The sequence below is a fragment of the Lepidochelys olivacea genome (assembly GCF_965140295.1).
Source record: "Lepidochelys olivacea isolate rLepOli2 genome assembly, chromosome: 6".
NCBI classification, from domain to species: Eukaryota; Metazoa; Chordata; order Testudines; family Cheloniidae; genus Lepidochelys; species Lepidochelys olivacea.
In genome coordinates this window covers 10,963,610-10,982,358 of record NC_140416.1, presented here as the reverse complement: position 1 = coordinate 10,982,358, position 18,749 = coordinate 10,963,610, and the positions used below count along the sequence as shown (strand labels likewise).

At 52.3% G+C, this 18,749-nt stretch overlaps 1 pseudogene across 1 annotated transcript; it reads right to left on the bottom strand.

Moving 5' to 3' along the window:
- Positions 1-6,662: 6,662 nt before the first annotated feature.
- Positions 6,663-17,711, bottom strand: LOC311523017 (zona pellucida sperm-binding protein 1-like; annotated as a pseudogene). Its single transcript has 13 exons — positions 17,478-17,711; positions 15,730-15,851; positions 15,417-15,560; positions 14,732-15,185; positions 13,392-13,535; positions 12,389-12,573; positions 12,205-12,302; positions 9,380-9,507; positions 9,097-9,286; positions 8,858-9,008; positions 8,562-8,646; positions 7,401-7,526; positions 6,663-6,837 (listed from the first exon to the last, which is right to left on the bottom strand). The product of its transcript is annotated as a zona pellucida sperm-binding protein 1-like (transcript).
- Between the last annotated feature and the right edge of the window lie 1,038 nt (positions 17,712-18,749).

The following is an 18,749-nucleotide window of genomic DNA, read 5'->3' as shown; positions in this document are numbered from 1 at the left end:
AAAAACATTCTGGCGGGTGTTTCTGGGTGTGTGTCACCAGAAAGCTACGGCAGACAATCGTTTCGCCCCTTTTTGGCATGCAGACGCCATACTGCTTTCAGCAGACGGTGCACCGCTGCTCTCCTGCTACGATGAATCCACCTCTCCAACTCAACTCTGCTCGGCCATTGTGAATCGAGCAACACAGCTTCTGCCGCCAACTCTGCTCTCCCGCTATTGCCACGCTTGCAAGCTTCTCCATGTTGTCTGTCCTGGGCTCCCACCTCTGTGAAAGCCACAGAAGACAACCATTGTCAGCCTTTGTTCGGCTACCGTGACCCAAACAGCACAGCTTCCGCTGCCACTCTGCTCTCCTGCGTTTCGCACCCCTTTTCCAGGATTACCCATGCAAGCGCCATAGCCATGGAGCCCGATCAGATCTCTGCTGCATTTTGACCATTGTAAATACCTCATGCATTATCCAGCAGTATGTGCAGTACCTGCAAGACTGGTCAAGGAAGTGATGACAGCACGATTACTATACTGATGAGGACACGGACACAGATGGCACGGCATGTGGCGATTGGGAGATCATGGTGCTAATGGGGCAGGTTCATGCGGTGGAATGCCGATTCTGGGCCCAGGAAACAAGCACAGACTGGTGGGACCGCATAGTATTGCAGGTATGGGATGATTCCCAGTGGCTGCGAAACTTTCATATGCGTAAGGCCACTTTCATGGAACTTTGTGACTTGCTGTCCCCTGCCCTGAAGCGGAAAGACACCAAAATGAGAGCAGCCCTCACAGTTGAGAAGCAAGTGGCCATAGCCCTGTGGAAGCTTGCAATGCCCAACAGGTACCGGTCAGTCGGGAATCAGTTTGGAGTGGGGAAATCTACTGTGGGGGCTGCTGTGCTGCAAGTAGCCAATGCAATCAATGACCAGCTGCTATCAAGGCGAGTGACTTTGGGAAACGTGCAGACCATTGTGGATGGCTTTAATGCGCTGGGATTCCCTAAGTGCGGCGGGCAATAGACGGAACACATATCCCCATCTTCGCCCTGGAACATCAGGGCAGCCAGTACATAAACCGCAAGGGGTACTTTTCCATGGTGCTGCAAGCACTGGTGGATCACAAGGAAAGTTTCACCGACATCAGTGTGGGATGACCTGGAAAGGTGCATGACGCTCGCATCTTCAGGAACTTTGGTCTGTTTGAACAGCTGCAGGAAGGAACTTACTTCCCAGACCGAAAATTACTGTTGGGGATGTTGAAATGCCTATAGTTATCTTGGGGGACCCAGACTACCCCTAAATGCCATGGCTCATGAAGCCGTACATAGGCACCCTGGACAGTAGTAAGGAGCAGTTCAACTCTAGGCTGAGCAAGTGCAGAAAGGTGGCAGAATGTGCATTTGGACGTTTGAAAGCACGCTGGTGTAGTTTACTGACTCGGTTAGATCTCAGCACAACCAATATTCCAATTGTAATTGCTGCTTGTTGTGTGCTCCACAATATCTGTGAGAGTAAGGGGGAGACATTTATGGCGGGGTGGGAGGTTGAGGCAACTTGCCTGGCGACAAGTTTCACACAGCCAGACAACAGGGCGATTAGAAGAGCGCAGCAGGGCGCGCTGCAGATCAGAGAAGCTTTGAAAGCCAGTTTCATGACTGGCCAGGGTACGCTGTGAGAGGCGTTGTTGTTTCTCTTAAAGTTACCTGCCCCCCCCCTATATATATATGAAAGGAAATAAAGTCACAATTGTTTAAAAACCGTTCTGTATTAGTTGTTGCACAAAACATTGAGAGAAATCAGAAGCTAGAGGGGGGTATTGGGTTAGGGGGGTGGACGAGGAGGAGGGAAGGACTAGTCCAGAAACCAAATCAAAATTTAGGATATGCCAGCTTTCTGCTGCTTGTGCAATCCTCTGGGGTTGACTGTGTTGGTCCCCACAGCCTCCCCCCCGCCATGTTCTTGGGCATCTGGGTGAGGAGGCTATCGAACTTGGGGAGGAGGGAGGGCGGTTATCCAGGGGCTGCAGTGGCAGTCTATGGTCTTGCTGCCTTTCCCGCATTAGATCCACCATACAGCGGAGCATATCAGTTTGCTCCCCCATGAGCTTGACCATAGCATCCTGCCTGCTCTCATCGCCCACGTCCTTCCTCTCTTCATATTCATGTAACGCTTTACACGACTCTGCAATTGTTTGCCTCCATGCACTCAACTGGGCCCTATCAATGCGGGAGGACTGCAAGAGCTCAGCAATCGTTGTCCCGAGTTCATTTTTCCACCTTGTAATCTGGGACGGAGTAGATAGGGGCTGCATTGAAACATTTGCGCCTGCTGCAGGAGAAGAAAAAGGGAGGGTAGTATTTTAAAAGATACAGTTTAGAGAACAAAGGGGACGCTGTTTCTCAGTGAAACAGGCAATTCATAATACACAGCACGTGTTCTTTCTGTACAAGGTCTCATTTTGCCTCTCAGACTGAAGTGCCTGCCACTTTGGTGTGAGTAAGCCATCACATGCGGCCGGGCAACAGAATTCAGCTTGCAGCTCCTTGATTTTTTTTGTACGACACTGTTCTGTGTCCCTGGAGTAGCCTCTTTTCGTCATGGCAGTGGAGAGTTTAATGTACGTATTTGCGTTCCTTTTTTTGGAACATAGTTGTGCCAGAAGAGATTCGTCTCCCCAACATGCAATGAGATCCAGTACCTCCCGTTCAGACCAAGCTGGAGCTTGTCTGCGAATCCGGGACTGCGTGGTCTCTTGAGATGGTGGACTCTGCACGGTCTCCTGTGCTGGTGGACTGTGCTGATGGTGACCAAACAGGAAATTCAAAAGTTCCAGGGGCTTTTACTGTCTACCTGGCTCGTACATCGGAGTTCAGAGAGTTGTCCGGAGCGGTCACAAGGGAGCATTCTGGGATAGCTCCTGGAGGCTAATATTGTCAAATTGCGTCCACAGTACCTCTAACCCGGAACTGCGATCTCAGTTTTAGTGTTACTCCACTTGCCAAGGTGGAGTACAGAAATCGGAGTAAAGAGCCCTTTAAATTGAAAAAACTGGTTTGGTCGTGTGGATGGAACCAGTTTTATTTCGAGGTAACTCGCCTAATTCGGAAATAACTGCGTACTGTAGACCAGGCCCAAGTCTCCCTACTTCAGCAGGAGAAACATTTGGCCATTTTTCTATCATACTCAGCACTTTTCCCCTAAGTGGAGAAGTTTCATCCTCTCCTCCAACTCTCTCCTGTCTGGTGTCTCTGCTCCAGAAGTCAATGGAAGGATTCCCATGGACTTTGAAGCAGACCTTTTCTGTCACGGGAAAATCATCCCTCACCTTCAGTGTCTGGAAGAAACCCCACGCAATGACATTTTATACATCTTCAGAACTGGCCTTTCAGTAGTCTACTGAGGCCTCCCTTCTTCTTCACCCTGCCTTTAGAATTAGGGATGGCCAGGTTTTTCCGTTTAAAGATTTTAATAGGGAGCAGTAGCAGAAATACAGAACTTACACCCGTGTGTCTGAAACTTGTTCTTCTGCTGCCACCCTATTGTATTGGCTCCAGGGTAGTTTGGTTAGCTAAGCCTTCCCCTTCCATCACTGTAGTCCTGGAAAGCACACTGCTGCCCCCCCCCCCCATAACTGCCCATCAGCCAGTATTGACCCCCAGTTTTGCATCATTTAAATACACCATTGAGTTGTTGGAGGAAACAGCTTATTGCTATTGTTCTATCCTGGCACAGATCAGTGCTGGCAATCCTCATTCAAACATTGTAGCTTGCACCACTCCCTTTGGATTGTTTCTGGTACCCTAAGGCAATTATATGTCTTACTTCTGTGCCAAGATGATACCAAGTCTTTCATGTGCAGGATTGTCTATGCTGACTGCATTGTCACATCATTTAGCTGGTAGAAGGAAAGTCACAGGCACCCATCCAGCTGCATGCAACTTGTATCTCCAGTGTTGCGTTACTGCTTATAGTTGGCTGTCCGCTGCCACTATTGAGCTTTCAGGGAACCCCCTCTCTTCTGTCACAGACTTTAAGGCCAGAAGGGACCTGAGCTCCTGAGTAGTCTGAGCCCCTGCACATTACAGGCTACAGAACCTCACCCACCCACTCCTGCAATAGACCCATGACCTCTGTCTGAGTTAGCGATGTCCTCAAATAATGATATAAAGACAAAACTAAACAGAATCCCCCCATTTACATTAGTTTAAACCTGCAAGTGACCCGTGACCGGTGCTGGAGAGGACGGCAAACCCCCACCGACAGGGTCTCTGACATGGGGGAAATTCCTTCCCAATCCCCAAAATGGTGATCAGTGAGACCCTGAACATGTGGGCAAGACCCACCAGCTAGATACCTTGGGGAAAGAATTTTCTATAGTAACTCAGAGCCCTCCCCATCTGGTGTCCTTTAAACCAGCCCTTGCAGATCTTTGCAGCTCGCAGTCACAGAGCGCTCGTGTGCCATTGTAGGCAGTCTCATCCTCCCCTCCCCTCCATAAACTTATTAAGCTCAGTCTTGACGCCAGTTACGCTTTTTACCGCCCCCCCACTCCCTTTCAAAGGTTGCTCCAGAATCTCACAACTCTGATAGAGAAACTTTTGTCTAATCTAAAGCCTAGACTTGCTTATAGCCAGTTTATATCCATTTGTTCTTGTGTCCACGTTGGTGTTTATGTTAATTCCTCTCTGACAGTAATCCCTTTGATGCATTTAGAGAGAGCAGTCATCTATCTCTCCTCAGCCTTCTTTTGGTTAGGCTAAATGAAAGTATTTCAGTCTCCTCTCCTAAGTGAGGTTATCCATTTCTCTGGATATACTAGTAGCCCTTCTCCATATCTGGTCCAGTTTGAATTCATCTTACACATGGGAGACCAAAATTGCACACAGTATTCCAGATGAGGTCTCACCAGTGCCTTGTATAATGGTACTAGCACTTCCCGCTCTCTACTGGAAATACCTCACCCGAGTATCCCATGACTGGGTTAGCCTTGTTGCCAGCTGCATCAGAGTGAAATCTCAGAGCGATCCTGTGATCAAGCAATACACACAAGTCTCTCTCCTTCTCTGTTGCTTCTAGGAGATAAGTGCCCAGCTTTCAGCAATAATTCTCATGGTTAGTCTCCAAGTACATGATTTAAGTACAGAAGCAACGGCCTTTACAACTACAGCACGATCTTTATACTACTTTGAAATCTTAGCAAATGGCAAATTCATTGTCTTGTGCCTATAAACCACCAGGCTTCCATTCATTATTGTGCCAAGCCATCACACAATGCTTTTTGCAGAGAGTAACAAAAAGCATGATCCCTGCTGCCATCTTCTTATAGTCCAAGACTCTGACCTTGCAACACTCCATTTTGGGATGCAGGAGTACACATGTGCACCCAGTCAGGCAGAGCAGGGACTCAAACCAATGTCTCCTAGATCTCAGGCGAGTGCCCATGCATTTCTAGGATACACATGCCTTTCTGTTTTTTCCATGAAGAGTTTTGAGGCATTGGTTTTGCCTACTGCAGGATGAACATTGACATTTAATGAACAGTTTGTGTTGCTTGGCCAGCCCTCAGCACGTGCTTAACTCCATGCATGCGTGAAGTCCTCATGAAGTCATTACCACATGCACATTAAGTGTCTGCAGGATCCGGTCCCACAGTAGGCTACCCTAGAAGATGGTAGTAGAGGGGTTAGAACAGTTACACCACGTTAGCGTGACAGTCCCTGTGGGTTCTACAGTAGGTGGAGGGTGTTGACGTGGTAGGAGCAGTGGGAGAGGATTTTAGCTGTTGGAAGGGGATTTGGAGAGGAGCTGGAGGGCTGTAGTTTCCCCAGGTGAGATGGAAGGAAACTAACGCAAATGGAGAAGGGTAGATTGCCGTGTAGACAGAGGTGAGTGCGTAGATGTAGCCGAGGTAGCTTTGGCCTAGCCAGATCAAGCAGTAGAGCAACAGCAGCACAGGCTACCCACTGGAGTACGACCCAGAGTCCCAGCTAGTCTTGTATAGGCCATGCTTCCACTACCGTTATTTCAACTAGCTTGATGAAAGCTAGCTCACTTGGGTCTGTGTGTGCGCACTACAGCCATGCTTTGGAGTGCCCCAGAGATATAGCTTAAGGGTCAAGAAGCAGGAGATACCAGTTATGGGGCAGATCCCAGCTCTCAGGCAGGATGCTTAAGGTCTTGAAGCATCAGGTTTCCCAGTCACTAACACAATGGGGAAATCTTCTCCACCTCCTGCCACAGCCCCCACAGAAGACACAAGGGTTTCTAGTTACCAGACTTAGGCGTGTCCCCCAGCTGGCTCACATGGACTTCATGTGAGACTGGCAAGCGCCAGTAGTTCTTATTGCGTGCCCAGGGGAGTTAGAATCCAGCTATTCACAGTAAAGTTAATCAAAAAGTCTCTAGTTCGGCTGAGTGGCTTCCCCTCCCCCCAGATAGGACCCCAGGAGTGAGAGAAAGCCATTTGATTTACCTTGTCTAGTGCTAGCTTGCAGTCTTCTTCCTGTCCTCTATGCCACATCCTATTCTGGTGTCTATCCCTGCAGAGAGGTCTGTTCTGCTGCTGAATGGGGAAGAGCTACAAGGCTAGTAGCAGACCCCTGGCCTCAACAACTGCTGTTCCCTCCCCCAGAGGGACACATGCTACCACAAGACATTAGTGCACTCCAGAGATTTTATTTCTGCTCCTCTCCCTTATTTTACAGTCATCTGCCATGGAAGATTTGGGACCTTGTCATCCAGCTGCTTCTCCTATGGAGTAGTGTCACAGTAACGAGAGAAGCCACAGCCACCAATGAAAGCATGGCCAGAAGCACCAGGGTCAGGTCTAGTCTGGAGACAGGGTCTGAAGGAGGAGGAGGAGAGGTTAAGACAATCCAGATTTCTGTAGGGTCTAAAGTGTGGAGATGACACCTAGACTTCCCTGCCCCAGTGGTGCTCCCCCTACCGCTTAGGCCAGCCTTCATCAGAAAGATACTTGAATTGTCAACTCACTTTTTAGACTGTGAGCCAGCACCACCATCCCATTGATTGCCCTCTATTGGATGGCTGAGGCAATGCTAGCCCCAGTGCATTGAGTGCCACAGAGGCTCAGGGCATACAAGTCACCACTGAGGTGCCATAGTGTCCCCCCCGCTTTCCCCAAGTTTGCTGGTTTTTGAGACATCCTATGAATGTCCATAGGATAAGGATATAACCCACCATTGGCCCACTCATAGGAAGCACTCACAGGTATGGTGTCAGCCAGCATTAGCTTACATATGGATCATCAAGGAGTGACTTCTGCATGTAGCCCCCCTCCCCCCATGAACATTTATATTAGAACCCCCTAGACAGCATTGACTTGCTGTATTCCAGGTTACTGTGCAAGATGCCAGTTGTCCTACTAGGGTTTAACAGAAACCTCACCCTTGTTCTCATAGACGTGCTCTCTCCACGGCTCAGGGCTCTCCTGGAAGATCACAGGGCCAGGAGAACTCACCAGGTCCTGGGGCTCTCCTGTCCCATTGTTGATATCCAGGAACCGGCGGCCTCCTGGCAGATGGAATGGAGAGTTAGGGAGCTGTCTGTCCAGCGCACTCACAACCAGAGGGCCCATCGTGATGAAATGCAGCGTCACCATGGACTCAACCATGAGTCCTTACAGGCCTCCTGACAGGTTGTGGTACCAGGTATTAGATCTTCCTGAATTGCTTATTTGAAGTGTGGGAGAAGTTGGGAAGAAAGGCCATTTCATCAGGAGCAGCAGACACTCCACTCTCCAGAGGCAATTTCTAGTATTGTCTCCTACATAGGGCAGTTGTAGGAGATTAGGCCATTTACCTCTTCGTCTTAGCCCATCATACCCTAGCTAGCGCTACAGGACATGGTAGAGGTACATAACGAGCTGGGCTGAACGCCTTGCAGTCAGTGTATAGCACAGGGCTGGGCAAACTTTTTGGCCTGAGGGCCACATTAGCACTGTAAAACTATATGGAGGGCCAGGTAGGGAAGGCTGTGCCTCCCCAAAGAGCCTGGCTCCCTCCCAATTCCTGCCCCCCGACTGCCCACCTCAGAAACCCCCTCTGCCCCCCAACTCCTTGTCTCCTGACTGCCCCCTCCCAGGACCCCTGCCCCTAACTGCCCAATGGGACCACACCCCTATCCAACCCCCCGCTCCCTGACAGCCCCTGCTGGACTCCAATGACTATCCAATGCCCCCTGACTGCCCCCCCGAACCTCTGCCCAATCCAACCAGCCCCTGTCCCGACTGCCCCCTGACACCCTCTGCCCCTTCTCCAATCCCAACCCCCTTATGATGCTGCTCAGAGCAGTGGGAGCTCACAGCTCCTACCGGAGCAGAGTGCTGGAGGCGTGCTGAGGCTGCGAGGGAGAGGGACAGCACAGGAGGGGCTGGGGGCTTGCCTCCCCGGCCGGGAACTCAGGGGCTGGGCAGGATGGTCCTGTGGGTGGTAGTTTGCCCACCTCTGATATAGCAGGACAGGCAGATCTCTGTTCACTATGAGTCCTCTGGTATTTGGGATGGGAGCTTGTAGAAACCCACATGGATTTCAGACCACTCCGACTTACTTGTAGCAGCTCCTGATGGGCACAGGGTCCTGCAGGGCTCCAGCCGGGAGGGGTAGCAAGCTGAGGCGCTACAGTAAATGTACACCTAAAATCCACACAAGTGAGAATGGAGTTAGTGAGTGACTGGCCAGTGCTGGTAGGAGGCAGGAAGTAGATCCACAGCTATCGGTTTGGTTCTGCATGTGCAGCGCCTCAGCAGAGACTGAGGAGGTCAGGACCTGACTAAAATAGGAGCTCCTGCCCCTGCACTCCGACTTCCCCCTCCTCACCCGCTTTATATGTGGGCCCCTTCTCACCTCTCCCTCAAGTGCCACCTGGGAGGCGGAGTCCACAAAGGCAAAAGTGGAGAGGACGAAGCGCTGGTGGTGAGTCGGGAAGGGCAGCTCAGATGAGGCAGGGCCCACGGGCACAAGCTGGGTTCTGTAGTTGTCTCCCAGGAACGGGCACCTGGGAGCAAGACATAAGAGAAGGGTGGACCAAGGAAACCGCCTTCCTCCTCCCCAAGCCATGCTCCCCCTCCATCCCAGCCACTCACCCGTCCACCAGGATGGGCCACTGCGGCTGCTGCAGGGGGTTAGCGCTTGGGGTGGCCCAGCACTGGTGCAGAACCAGAACCAGGGACGGGTCTGTTCTGTGCAGGATGCGAACCTCCATGTAGACAGGGTCCCTGAGCACCTTCACCACAGGGTAGTCTCTCTCCGAGAGATAGGATCTGTAGCTCGGGTCTGTGGGGGAGAGGGTAGGAGGAGAGCAGAGCTGAGACACCTGTGGTCCTTCAGGGGGATGGGATCTCCGTGCTGGAGTGAGGGGTCACCTACCTGTGGCGATGCGCAGCTCAAGCCGGAGGGGTCCTGCCTGGGTGACTGGAGCAGGTGTGGGGGGCAAGAAGACCTCGACCTGGACTGGCAGAAAGTCACTGGCATTGTAGATGCAGCGAGCATGGAGGCTGCACAGGAGAGAGCAGAGGGAGGAGACAGGGGCTGATGCTCTGTGACTTCAGCTTGAGGCCACATGGTGTCTGGCAGTGACCTTATTAGTGCTCGAGACAAGCAGGATCAGGCCCTATCAGTACTTGGATGGGAGACATCCAAGGATGCAAGTGGATCAACCCTTTTAGCAACTCAGATGTTCTTCCCTCCAACTCAGGGACTCAGCAGGAGTGTCTGAGCACGGCCACATGGGGGCCTTCTCAGACAGGCTAGAAGCACCTGCTTACTTGTCCTCACATCTCTTTCGGCAGCATTCTCAATGTAAGCAGGGGAATAGTCCTGCTCTTGTGGGGAACTTTCCTGGCTTCTGCACTACCCCGGTGAAGTGGGCTAGCGAAAGGATCCGAGTCCTCGCTCCCACTTCCTTTATCCAGTGGCCTCCCTGCCCTTCAGGGCTCCCCTCCACTCTCCTGTCTGGCAGAGTCCTCATAACCCCAACAAGGCTAGGCCCAGGATTTAGGGGGGGGGGGGCTCGACCCCCAACCCTGCTGTGGTCACCTAGGACTGGGGCTAGGGTGTCCCCACTCCGGGGTACTCTCTCTGCACTGGGCACTTCTGACCCATGACCATTACATACAAGGTAAAGCAAATGCAAGTTATCTAATCAACTATTTTAGAAAGAAGGAAACATGGGAAAGGTTAAAGGAAACACATGACCTGACTGTGTGACCCAGGCAAATCCAGCTCACACGGAGGACAGGACCTCCCTGGCCTCCTGACTCTGATTAGCCTGCCCACCCTGTCAGTCAGGCTGACCTGGAGCACTGGCCTCTCCCCATTGTTCCTGGGGACTGTCACTCTCAGGGTCCTGATTTCCCAGAGATCCTTCCCCTTTTAGTACTGGGAGCTAGCCAACCAGTACACCTCACTGAATGTTAGTAAGGGGGCAACAGTCCCTACATCAAGCTTTCTTTCTACCAACCCTGTAGGGAGTTATTAGTCCCTCAGGGTGGCCCCATGGAGCCCTTCTCGGGTCAGGCTGGCTGTGCCTACTTGTCATTGGAGATCGCACAGCAAGTGGCATTTACAATCATAAGATTAGGATTGGAAGAGCCCTCAGGTGGTCAGCTAGTCCAACCTGCTGCTCAAAGCGGGACCAACCCCAACTAAATCATCCCAGCCAGGGCTTGGTCAAGCCAGGTATTCAGAACCTCTAAGGATGGAGATTCTGCCACTTCCCTAGGTAACCCATTCCAGTGCTTCACCATCCTCCTAGAGGGATAGTCCCGTCCTCAATAGCCATCCTAGACCTCCCCCACTGCAGCTTGAGACCATTGCTCTTTGTTCGGTCATCTGCCATCACTGAGAACAGCCAAGCTCCATCCTCCTTGGAACCCCTTCAGGTAGGGGAAGGCTGCTATCAAATCCCCCCTCACTTGTCTCTTCTGCAGACTAAATAAGGCCAGGGCCCTCAGCCTCTCCTCATAAGTTATGTGCCCCAACCCCCTAATCATTTTTGTTGCCCTCTGCTGGGCAATCTCCCAATTTTTCCACATCCTTTCTGTTGGTGAGGGCCCAAAACTGGACACAGTACTCCAGATGGGCTTCACCACTGCTGGTGAGAGGGGAATCGTCACTTCCCTCCATCTGCTGGCAATGCTCCTACTAATGCACCCCAATATACCAGTAGCTTTCTTGGCAAGAAGGGCCCACTATTCATTCGTAGCCAGCTGCTCGTACACTGTAATCCCCAGGTCCTTGTCTGTAGAACTGCTGCTTAGCCAGTCGGTCCCCAGCCTGTACCAGTGAATGGGATTCTTCCCTCCTAAGTGCAGGACTCTGCACTCGTCCTTATTGAAGCTCAGATTTCTTTTAGCCCAATTTTCAATTTTTCTACATCTCTCCCCCCAACTTAGTGTTATCCATTAACTTACACCCTCAGCAAGCCATCCCATCATCCAGATCATTAATGATAATGAACAAAACCAACCCCAGGACAGACGCCTGGGGCATGCCGCTTGATACCAGCTGCCAACTAGACAGAGCTGTTGATTGCTACCCGTTGACCTTGATGATCTAGCCAGCTTTCGAGCCACCTTTAATTCATTCATCCAGCCCCTACTTCTTTAACTTGCTGTCAAGAACACTGTGGGAGACTGTAACAAACTTTGTTAGAGTCAAGGTATATCATGTCCACCGCTTTCCCCACATGCGCAGAGCCAGTTCTCATCATAAAAAGCAATCAGGTTGGTCAGGCACGACTTGCCCTTGGTGAATCCATTTTGGCTGGTCCTGATCACCTTCCTCTCCTCCGAGTGCTTCAGAATGGATTCCTTGACAACCTGCTGCAGGATTTTTCCAGGGACTGAGGTGAGGCTGACCAATGTTGGCATTTGATCAGACAACGTAAAACCCTGACTCTTGGACAGTCAGCTGCACAGAGTGTCCTTCCCTTCACAAAGCAAGATTTTGCCCCATGCCCCATTAGGGATCAGGTGCATTGCCCCACTCAGAAAAGGGGATGTCTGTGACTGCAGGGAATCCATACCTGTAGAACATCCCCTAAGTCCTTTGGTGGTCAGGAGAGGCTGCTGGAAAATTGATGGATCAGATCTTTGCCAGGGGAAAGGATCTGGCCTCACACTTCCACTGTGGAAGGGCTGAAGACTGCTCACCATCACTTCCTTGCTAGTCAACAGAGCAGGCCAACTTACATGAAGGTGCTGTCCCGGGTGATGGAGCCGTCTGGCCCAGTCCGGATGTCGATGCCAGAGATCAGCTGGTTCTCATAGATCAGTTTGTCATGGATCACCTGGAAGAGTGGAGACATGGGGCAGGTTAGTCCCCCAAACCCCTGAGCAGAGCACTCACCCTGGCTTCCCGTGGGTGTCCCCTCACCTGGACTGTGGTGCCGCACTGCATGAGGGGGAAGCGGAAGATCACAAAAGCCTCAGTCATCCTGATGGGGTCACACCCTGCCTGGGCATAGGCTAGCCGGACACTCTCCAGGATGATGGGGTGATCAGACATGTCCCTGGAGACCACCAGAACAAAGTGACCATCCAGGAGGCACTGAACAGTGACTGCAACACAAAGGAGCAGGATTAAGTATAGATGTTCCTGGTAGAGGAATTGGGCAAGAGTTCCATGCCACACTCAGGATGATAGATTGGAGAAGAGCCATGAGAAATATTAGAAAACAGGCCTTGTAGTGACCAAATTCTGTCTCTTTAGACAGAGAGAAGGTTAAGGGGTGACTTGATTACAGTCTAAGTATTTAAATAAGGTGTAGATCTGAGAGCGAGGGTAGTTAACTCTTGGAATGGTTTGTCCAGGGTCATGGTGGATTCTCCATCACTGACAAGGCAAGACTGGATGTCTGCCAAGAGATCTGCTGGAGGAATTATTTCAGGGAAATCCTATAGCTTGTGTTATACAGGAAATCAGACTAGTGATCACAATGGTCCCTTCTGGCTTTGGAATCTATCAAATGAAGCCCCATGGGGGTAAGTGGGTTTGTCTGAGACAGCATGATTGCAGCTCATGTTGTGCAGGAACGAGACACAAGCCGGCAGAGTTATCCATCGATCTGATGATGGAGCACCAGCCTGTACCGTCTGATGGGTCTTCCTCTGCCACCACACATTTGGTGTTGGCTCTCAAGATCTGCCAGGCATTAGGCAACTGAGGAGAGACCGTGATGTAGGAAGGAACCCCTTTGCACACAACTGATGCCAGCTGCAGCCTAGGGTGAGGGTTACAAAGACATTGCATCCAAGTCTAGTTCACCATGCTAGTAGGTGGTGACCAAACTCATCTGAGACGTACGGTGTGTCACCAAGCTTCCCAGGACAGAGATGACAAAAGGCTCCATAACCTGACATGAGGACAGGTCTCCCACCTGTGTTGCCAAAGTAGCAGGGAGTGGTGAGGTCAGTCTCATCATAACAGCAGCCAGCCTGGAAGCAAGCAGCTTGGCCTGGGGCATCCGCACAGGGCATCTTCCCAGCCACCACACGGCACTGCTCCTCTGTGAGATGCGCCCCTAGAACAGCAGGGTGTGGATTAAGGAGAGCTAGAGAGCCTCTAAAGAGATCACAAGAGACCCTTCCCCAGAGACTTTTTAAGATCTGTAGTGACCTCTGGACAAGTGGCTGACCTCAACACCAGTCCAACCCTCCTCCCCTTCCCCAAAGGGCTGCAAGAGCTCCCACAGTGGTCCTCCATCCCAGCTCACCCTGCCCCCCACAACCATAACCTCAAACCACATACCACCTCAGACAGCATTGTGCTCAGATCCCCACCCCTGTCCTCCAGATGTAGCATGTTGCCCTTCTCTGATAGCAGGCTTAACATGTCACTTGGAAATTCAGGCTCCTGATCTGCTGCTGTGTCAGAGGAGAGCCCCCACCTGCACCCTACAGCCCCCTCAACACAGCCAGCAGTGTGGTCAACTGTAATTTATCACTTAGCAGTTCTGAGGTGGGTTTCTCGAGCCATCTCATGAAATAGTGAGCAGACGCCTGCTCTATGAATTTTTCCTTTATTGAAGTCACCATCTCCCTTTACGGACGATGGGGCAGAAGCTAGCAGGTTGGCCACCATTTCCCCATAGCCGATCAGAGGAAAGTGTCCCTCATAAACATGGCTGCGAATTTCTTTCATGAGACTGAAGCTGTACCTACAGGCAAAGTGGATGCCACTCTGGTTTAGGGGGAGGGCTAGACAGGACTCTAGGAGAGTGAGGGACTAAGAGCTGAGAAGAGCCTGTGAGAGACACTTGGGTTGTGTGTGTGAAGGAGACAGATTGCAAGCAGATGTGGGGGTGAGATATGAAGGGATACAACATCAGATCCCAAACCCTGGGATACTGGAGGAACAGGGGAAGCCCCTCTGAGCAGCCAATGGCAAGGACACATTGGTGCATGTGTGACTGGATTTTGAGCCAAAGAAGCTCACAGACTTTGGAAGCAAGTGCCTTCCCCCTAAACTTTGAAAAACCAGAAGGCAAATAGCCACCCCTTCCCCTTCAAATAAACTGGGGGCGGGTGGGGGAAGAGCATGATTTCTAAACGAATCTCATTTTTGATTATGGCTTACAACACTGTCAACACCAGCTCAAGACAAGGTTCAGCTCCTCTGAAGACCACCACAGGAGTCAGAAGTGGACCATGAAACCTTCCATTAGAGGGGACCCACATGCACTCAAACCAGTTAGAGGTCACAGACACCCCCACACACCTATGTTGCTTGGTGGAGGATATATTTGGGGCACCGGGCGCACCAGGCCCGGCTGCGGCTGGGGCACCGGGCGCACCAGGCCCGGCTGCGGCTGGGGCACCGGGCGCACCAGGCCCGGCTGCGGCTGGGGCACCGGGCGCACCAGGCCCGGCTGCGGCTGGGGCACCGGGCGCACCAGGCCCGGCTGCGGCTGGGGCACCGGGCGCACCAGGCCCGGCTGCGGCTGGGGCACCGGGCGCACCAGGCCCGGCTGCGGCTGGGGCACCGGGCGCACCAGGCCCGGCTGCGGCTGGGGCACCGGGCGCACCAGGCCCGGCTGCGGCTGGGGCACCGGGCGCACCAGGCCCGGCTGCGGCTGGGGCACCGGGCGCACCAGGCCCGGCTGCGGCTGGGGCACCGGGCGCACCAGGCCCGGCTGCGGCTGGGGCACCGGGCGCACCAGGCCCGGCTGCGGCTGGGGCACCGGGCGCACCAGGCCCGGCTGCGGCTGGGGCACCGGGCGCACCAGGCCCGGCTGCGGCTGGGGCACCGGGCGCACCAGGCCCGGCTGCGGCTGGGGCACCGGGCGCACCAGGCCCGGCTGCGGCTGGGGCACCGGGCGCACCAGGCCCGGCTGCGGCTGGGGCACCGGGCGCACCAGGCCCGGCTGCGGCTGGGGCACCGGGCGCACCAGGCCCGGCTGCGGCTGGGGCACGTAGCGCATGGTCTCCTCTGGGGTTAAGTCACGTTCAGTGGGCTTGGGGCAGGTCATGTTCACATCATAGGTGGCAGCGACGGCCCTGGCGCTCAGCAGTTCCTCCACTCGGACTTGCAGGTGGTTACGCCCATCCTGCAATGAAGAGACACCAATCAGTCAGTATTGTGGCCTAACAGACTCTGTAGGCGCTAAGCGCAGCGCCCCCCAGCTGCACAGGCTGCTGTGACTGCAGGTATGGACCCATCTCCAGCTTCTGTTGTTGCTCAGGTACACTGGGGTGAGGCGTGCCAACCCCCCTCACCTTCTTCTGCACATGACAGCCATTGTAGCCAGCTGAGAAGATCATCGCTCCTTGCTCGCCAGATGTGACCCAATGGAGACAAATGGAGCAGTTGGTAACTTCGAAGGGTGTCCCAAACTCATCTGTGGAGAGAGTCATACAGGTCGTGGGTAAGGAAGAGTTAAAGCCCTTGATGAAGCTTAGCCAAGTAGCCATGTTTGGAACAGCGACTGTGGTTTGTCACATCCTTCAGTTTAGTGGAGTTTAGCATGGTGGGAAGCAGCTCCAAAGATACAGGACGGCCGTCATTTACCAAGTCTGACCTAGAGCCAGGAGTGTTAGGATATAGATATTCAGGCCTGTCTGTCAAGGCCTATACTCTCAGAATTTAGGTGTATTCTTATCACTTGGCTAGTTCTAGAGGTATAAGAGAAAGAATCAAAATCACTGTCTGCTGGTATAAGGGCCTTCTCTTATCAGGACAATCTCTTATCAGGACAGGATTGTATTCCTATCACCTCCAGAGAAAGGGAAGTGCCTAGAAAATGTAAAAGGAAACTTAGTTTGATAGCATCCTGTCTGGCAAGCACTCACTCATCAATAGCTGGGATGTGAAATCCTCACTTCTGTATTGTTTTTGTCATTTATAGTTCCCACTTTCCTATTGTTTGTCTGTCTGTATAATCTCTGTCTGGTTCTGTGATGGTTTCTGTCTGCTGTATAATTAATTTTGCTGGGTGTAAACTCATTAAGGTGGTGGGATATAATTGGGCACATAATCATGTACCAATGTGTTAGGATTGGTTAGTTACATTTCAGGAAAATGATTGGTTAAGGTATAGCTAAACAGAACTCAAGTTTGACTATATAATCTGTAGTCAATAAGGAAGTGAGTGGGCGTGGGTGGGAGGGGATGGGAACAGGGGTGCGGAAATTGGAATCATGTTTTGTTAAAGGGGGAAATGGGAACAGGGAATGGGGGTAAGGAAATTGGAATAATGTCTGGCTATGGGCAGGAATGGGAACAGGGACACAGGTGTAAGGCTCTGTGGTGTCAGAGCTGGGAAGGAGGACACTAAGGAAGGAAACTGCAATCATGCTTGCTGGAAGTTCCCCCCAATAAACTTTGAATTGTTTGCATCTTTGGACTTCGGGTATTGTTGCTCTCTGTTCATGCGAGAAGGACCAGTGAAGTAAGTGGGTGAAGGAATAAACACCCTAACAAGGAGGGCTGAGAGTGGCCGAGCCAGGCCAGGCCAGGCCATCCCATCCCATGCTTGGGCATGACAACAGGGAGGTGATCGCCCACAGAGGGCGCAGGATCCAGGTGTCTGGAGCTCAAAGGGCCAAGTTACACCAGAGCTTGGGATACCCAGCCACATTTTGGTATGTCCTTTTACAGTCTCCCTCTAGCAGGGTTCCCTCTTTACCCTCTGCTATTTTGTGGGTCACGGTCAGCAGGCTGTTGTGAGGAAAGACTTTGCTACCTGGATTCAACGGTTAGGGCTATCTCCAGTCTTTTCTCCAGGGGACAGAAGCCACAAACTCTCACTTCAGGAGACCAGGGTACTCAAGATTTGAGGGCAACAGCCAGGCCACCAAAAAGCACTAGAGTAGGACCTTCTTGTTCCCTTCCTAAAGCTCTCATTACATACTGTAGAAGTAAGAGGTTTCCACAAGAGACCCATAAAACCCGCCTGCATGTCTAAGAGGGCAGACGAGCAGGAGGCTTCTTAGCTTTCTTATGAAGCAGCCAGGCAGCTACTTACCCACAACTTTGAAGCGGACGGTGCGGCCCTGGCTGGGAAAGACCAGCAGCTGCATCCCATAGTCTCCACAGTCATACTCATGTTGCAAGACAGAGAAACTGATCCTGTGGAAGTCCCCCTGCCCAAGGGCTATCCTTAGGGACCAGAGCAGCACTAAGCCCACAAAATACCTACAGGCCAGCCCCATGGCTGAAGATGCTAAGAAAGAAGCCCTGTCTAGCAGCCACTTCTCATAAGGGGAGAGGCTGTGGGAGCGGGGCTTTGTAGGGTGAGTGAGTGGTGGGGAGGGGGCGGGGTGTGAATCAGATGAGCAGAGAGGCAGCACCTGGGGAGCTGCCTGGTGGTGGGGAGGGGCCGGATGAAAAGTGCAAAGCTCAGGGTGAAAGGGAAACATAACCATCGAACCCTTCAGCCCTAAGACCCCCCTCCCATTGAAGCCTCCTGTTACGCTACCTTTTCAGTGTTGCCAGCTCTCAGGATTTTATTGCAAGTCCCATGGTAACTGATGTTTTATTTCAAGCCCCATCTCCTGGAAACAAGGAACTAGCTGAGAACCTCAGTGTGCATTCAAAAGAAAAATAAGTTTCTTGCCTGCACAGTTGCAGAGAAAAGCATAAAAACAGGGCTCAAGCACACCCCAAGTGCCCCAAAAATCAGAAGGCCAAGTTGCCTGGAATCGAGGGGTCTAGTCAGTGTATCCTACTGGGATCGGATGATTTAGTTGGGGATTGGTCCTGCTCTGAGCAGGGGGTTGGACTAGATGACCTCTTGAGGTCCCTTCCAAGCCTGATATTCTATGATTCGAAGCGGGCGGGCAGGCACTAGGTTATTGAAAAACTGGAGTGGATACAGAGAAGAGTCACAAATGCAATTTGCCGGCTGAAAGAAGTGCCGGCTAGCAAGAGATTCTCAGTGCTCAGTCAGTTTAGGTTATCGAAAAGGAGATCAAGAAGTAGCTCAAGTACAGTGCCCAAGTACATTCATAGGGCGAAAAGACTGGCTATTAAAGGGCTCTTTAATCGAGTGGAGAAGGGTAGAACAAGATCCAGCGGTTGGAAGTTGGAGCCAGCCAAATCCATGGACGATGCGTACAATAGCCTGGGGAGGCTGTACCTCCGCAAAGAGCCCCGCGTGGCCCTGCCCATGCTCCGCCCAAGGCCCCCTCCTTCTGCTGCTGGTAGTTGGCCCCAGCCCAGGCAAGCAGCCTGCTCCTCTTCCGGGAAGCCTGCTGGGCTGGGGCTGGGGCTAGGGCGGCTAGGACTTGGGGTGGCT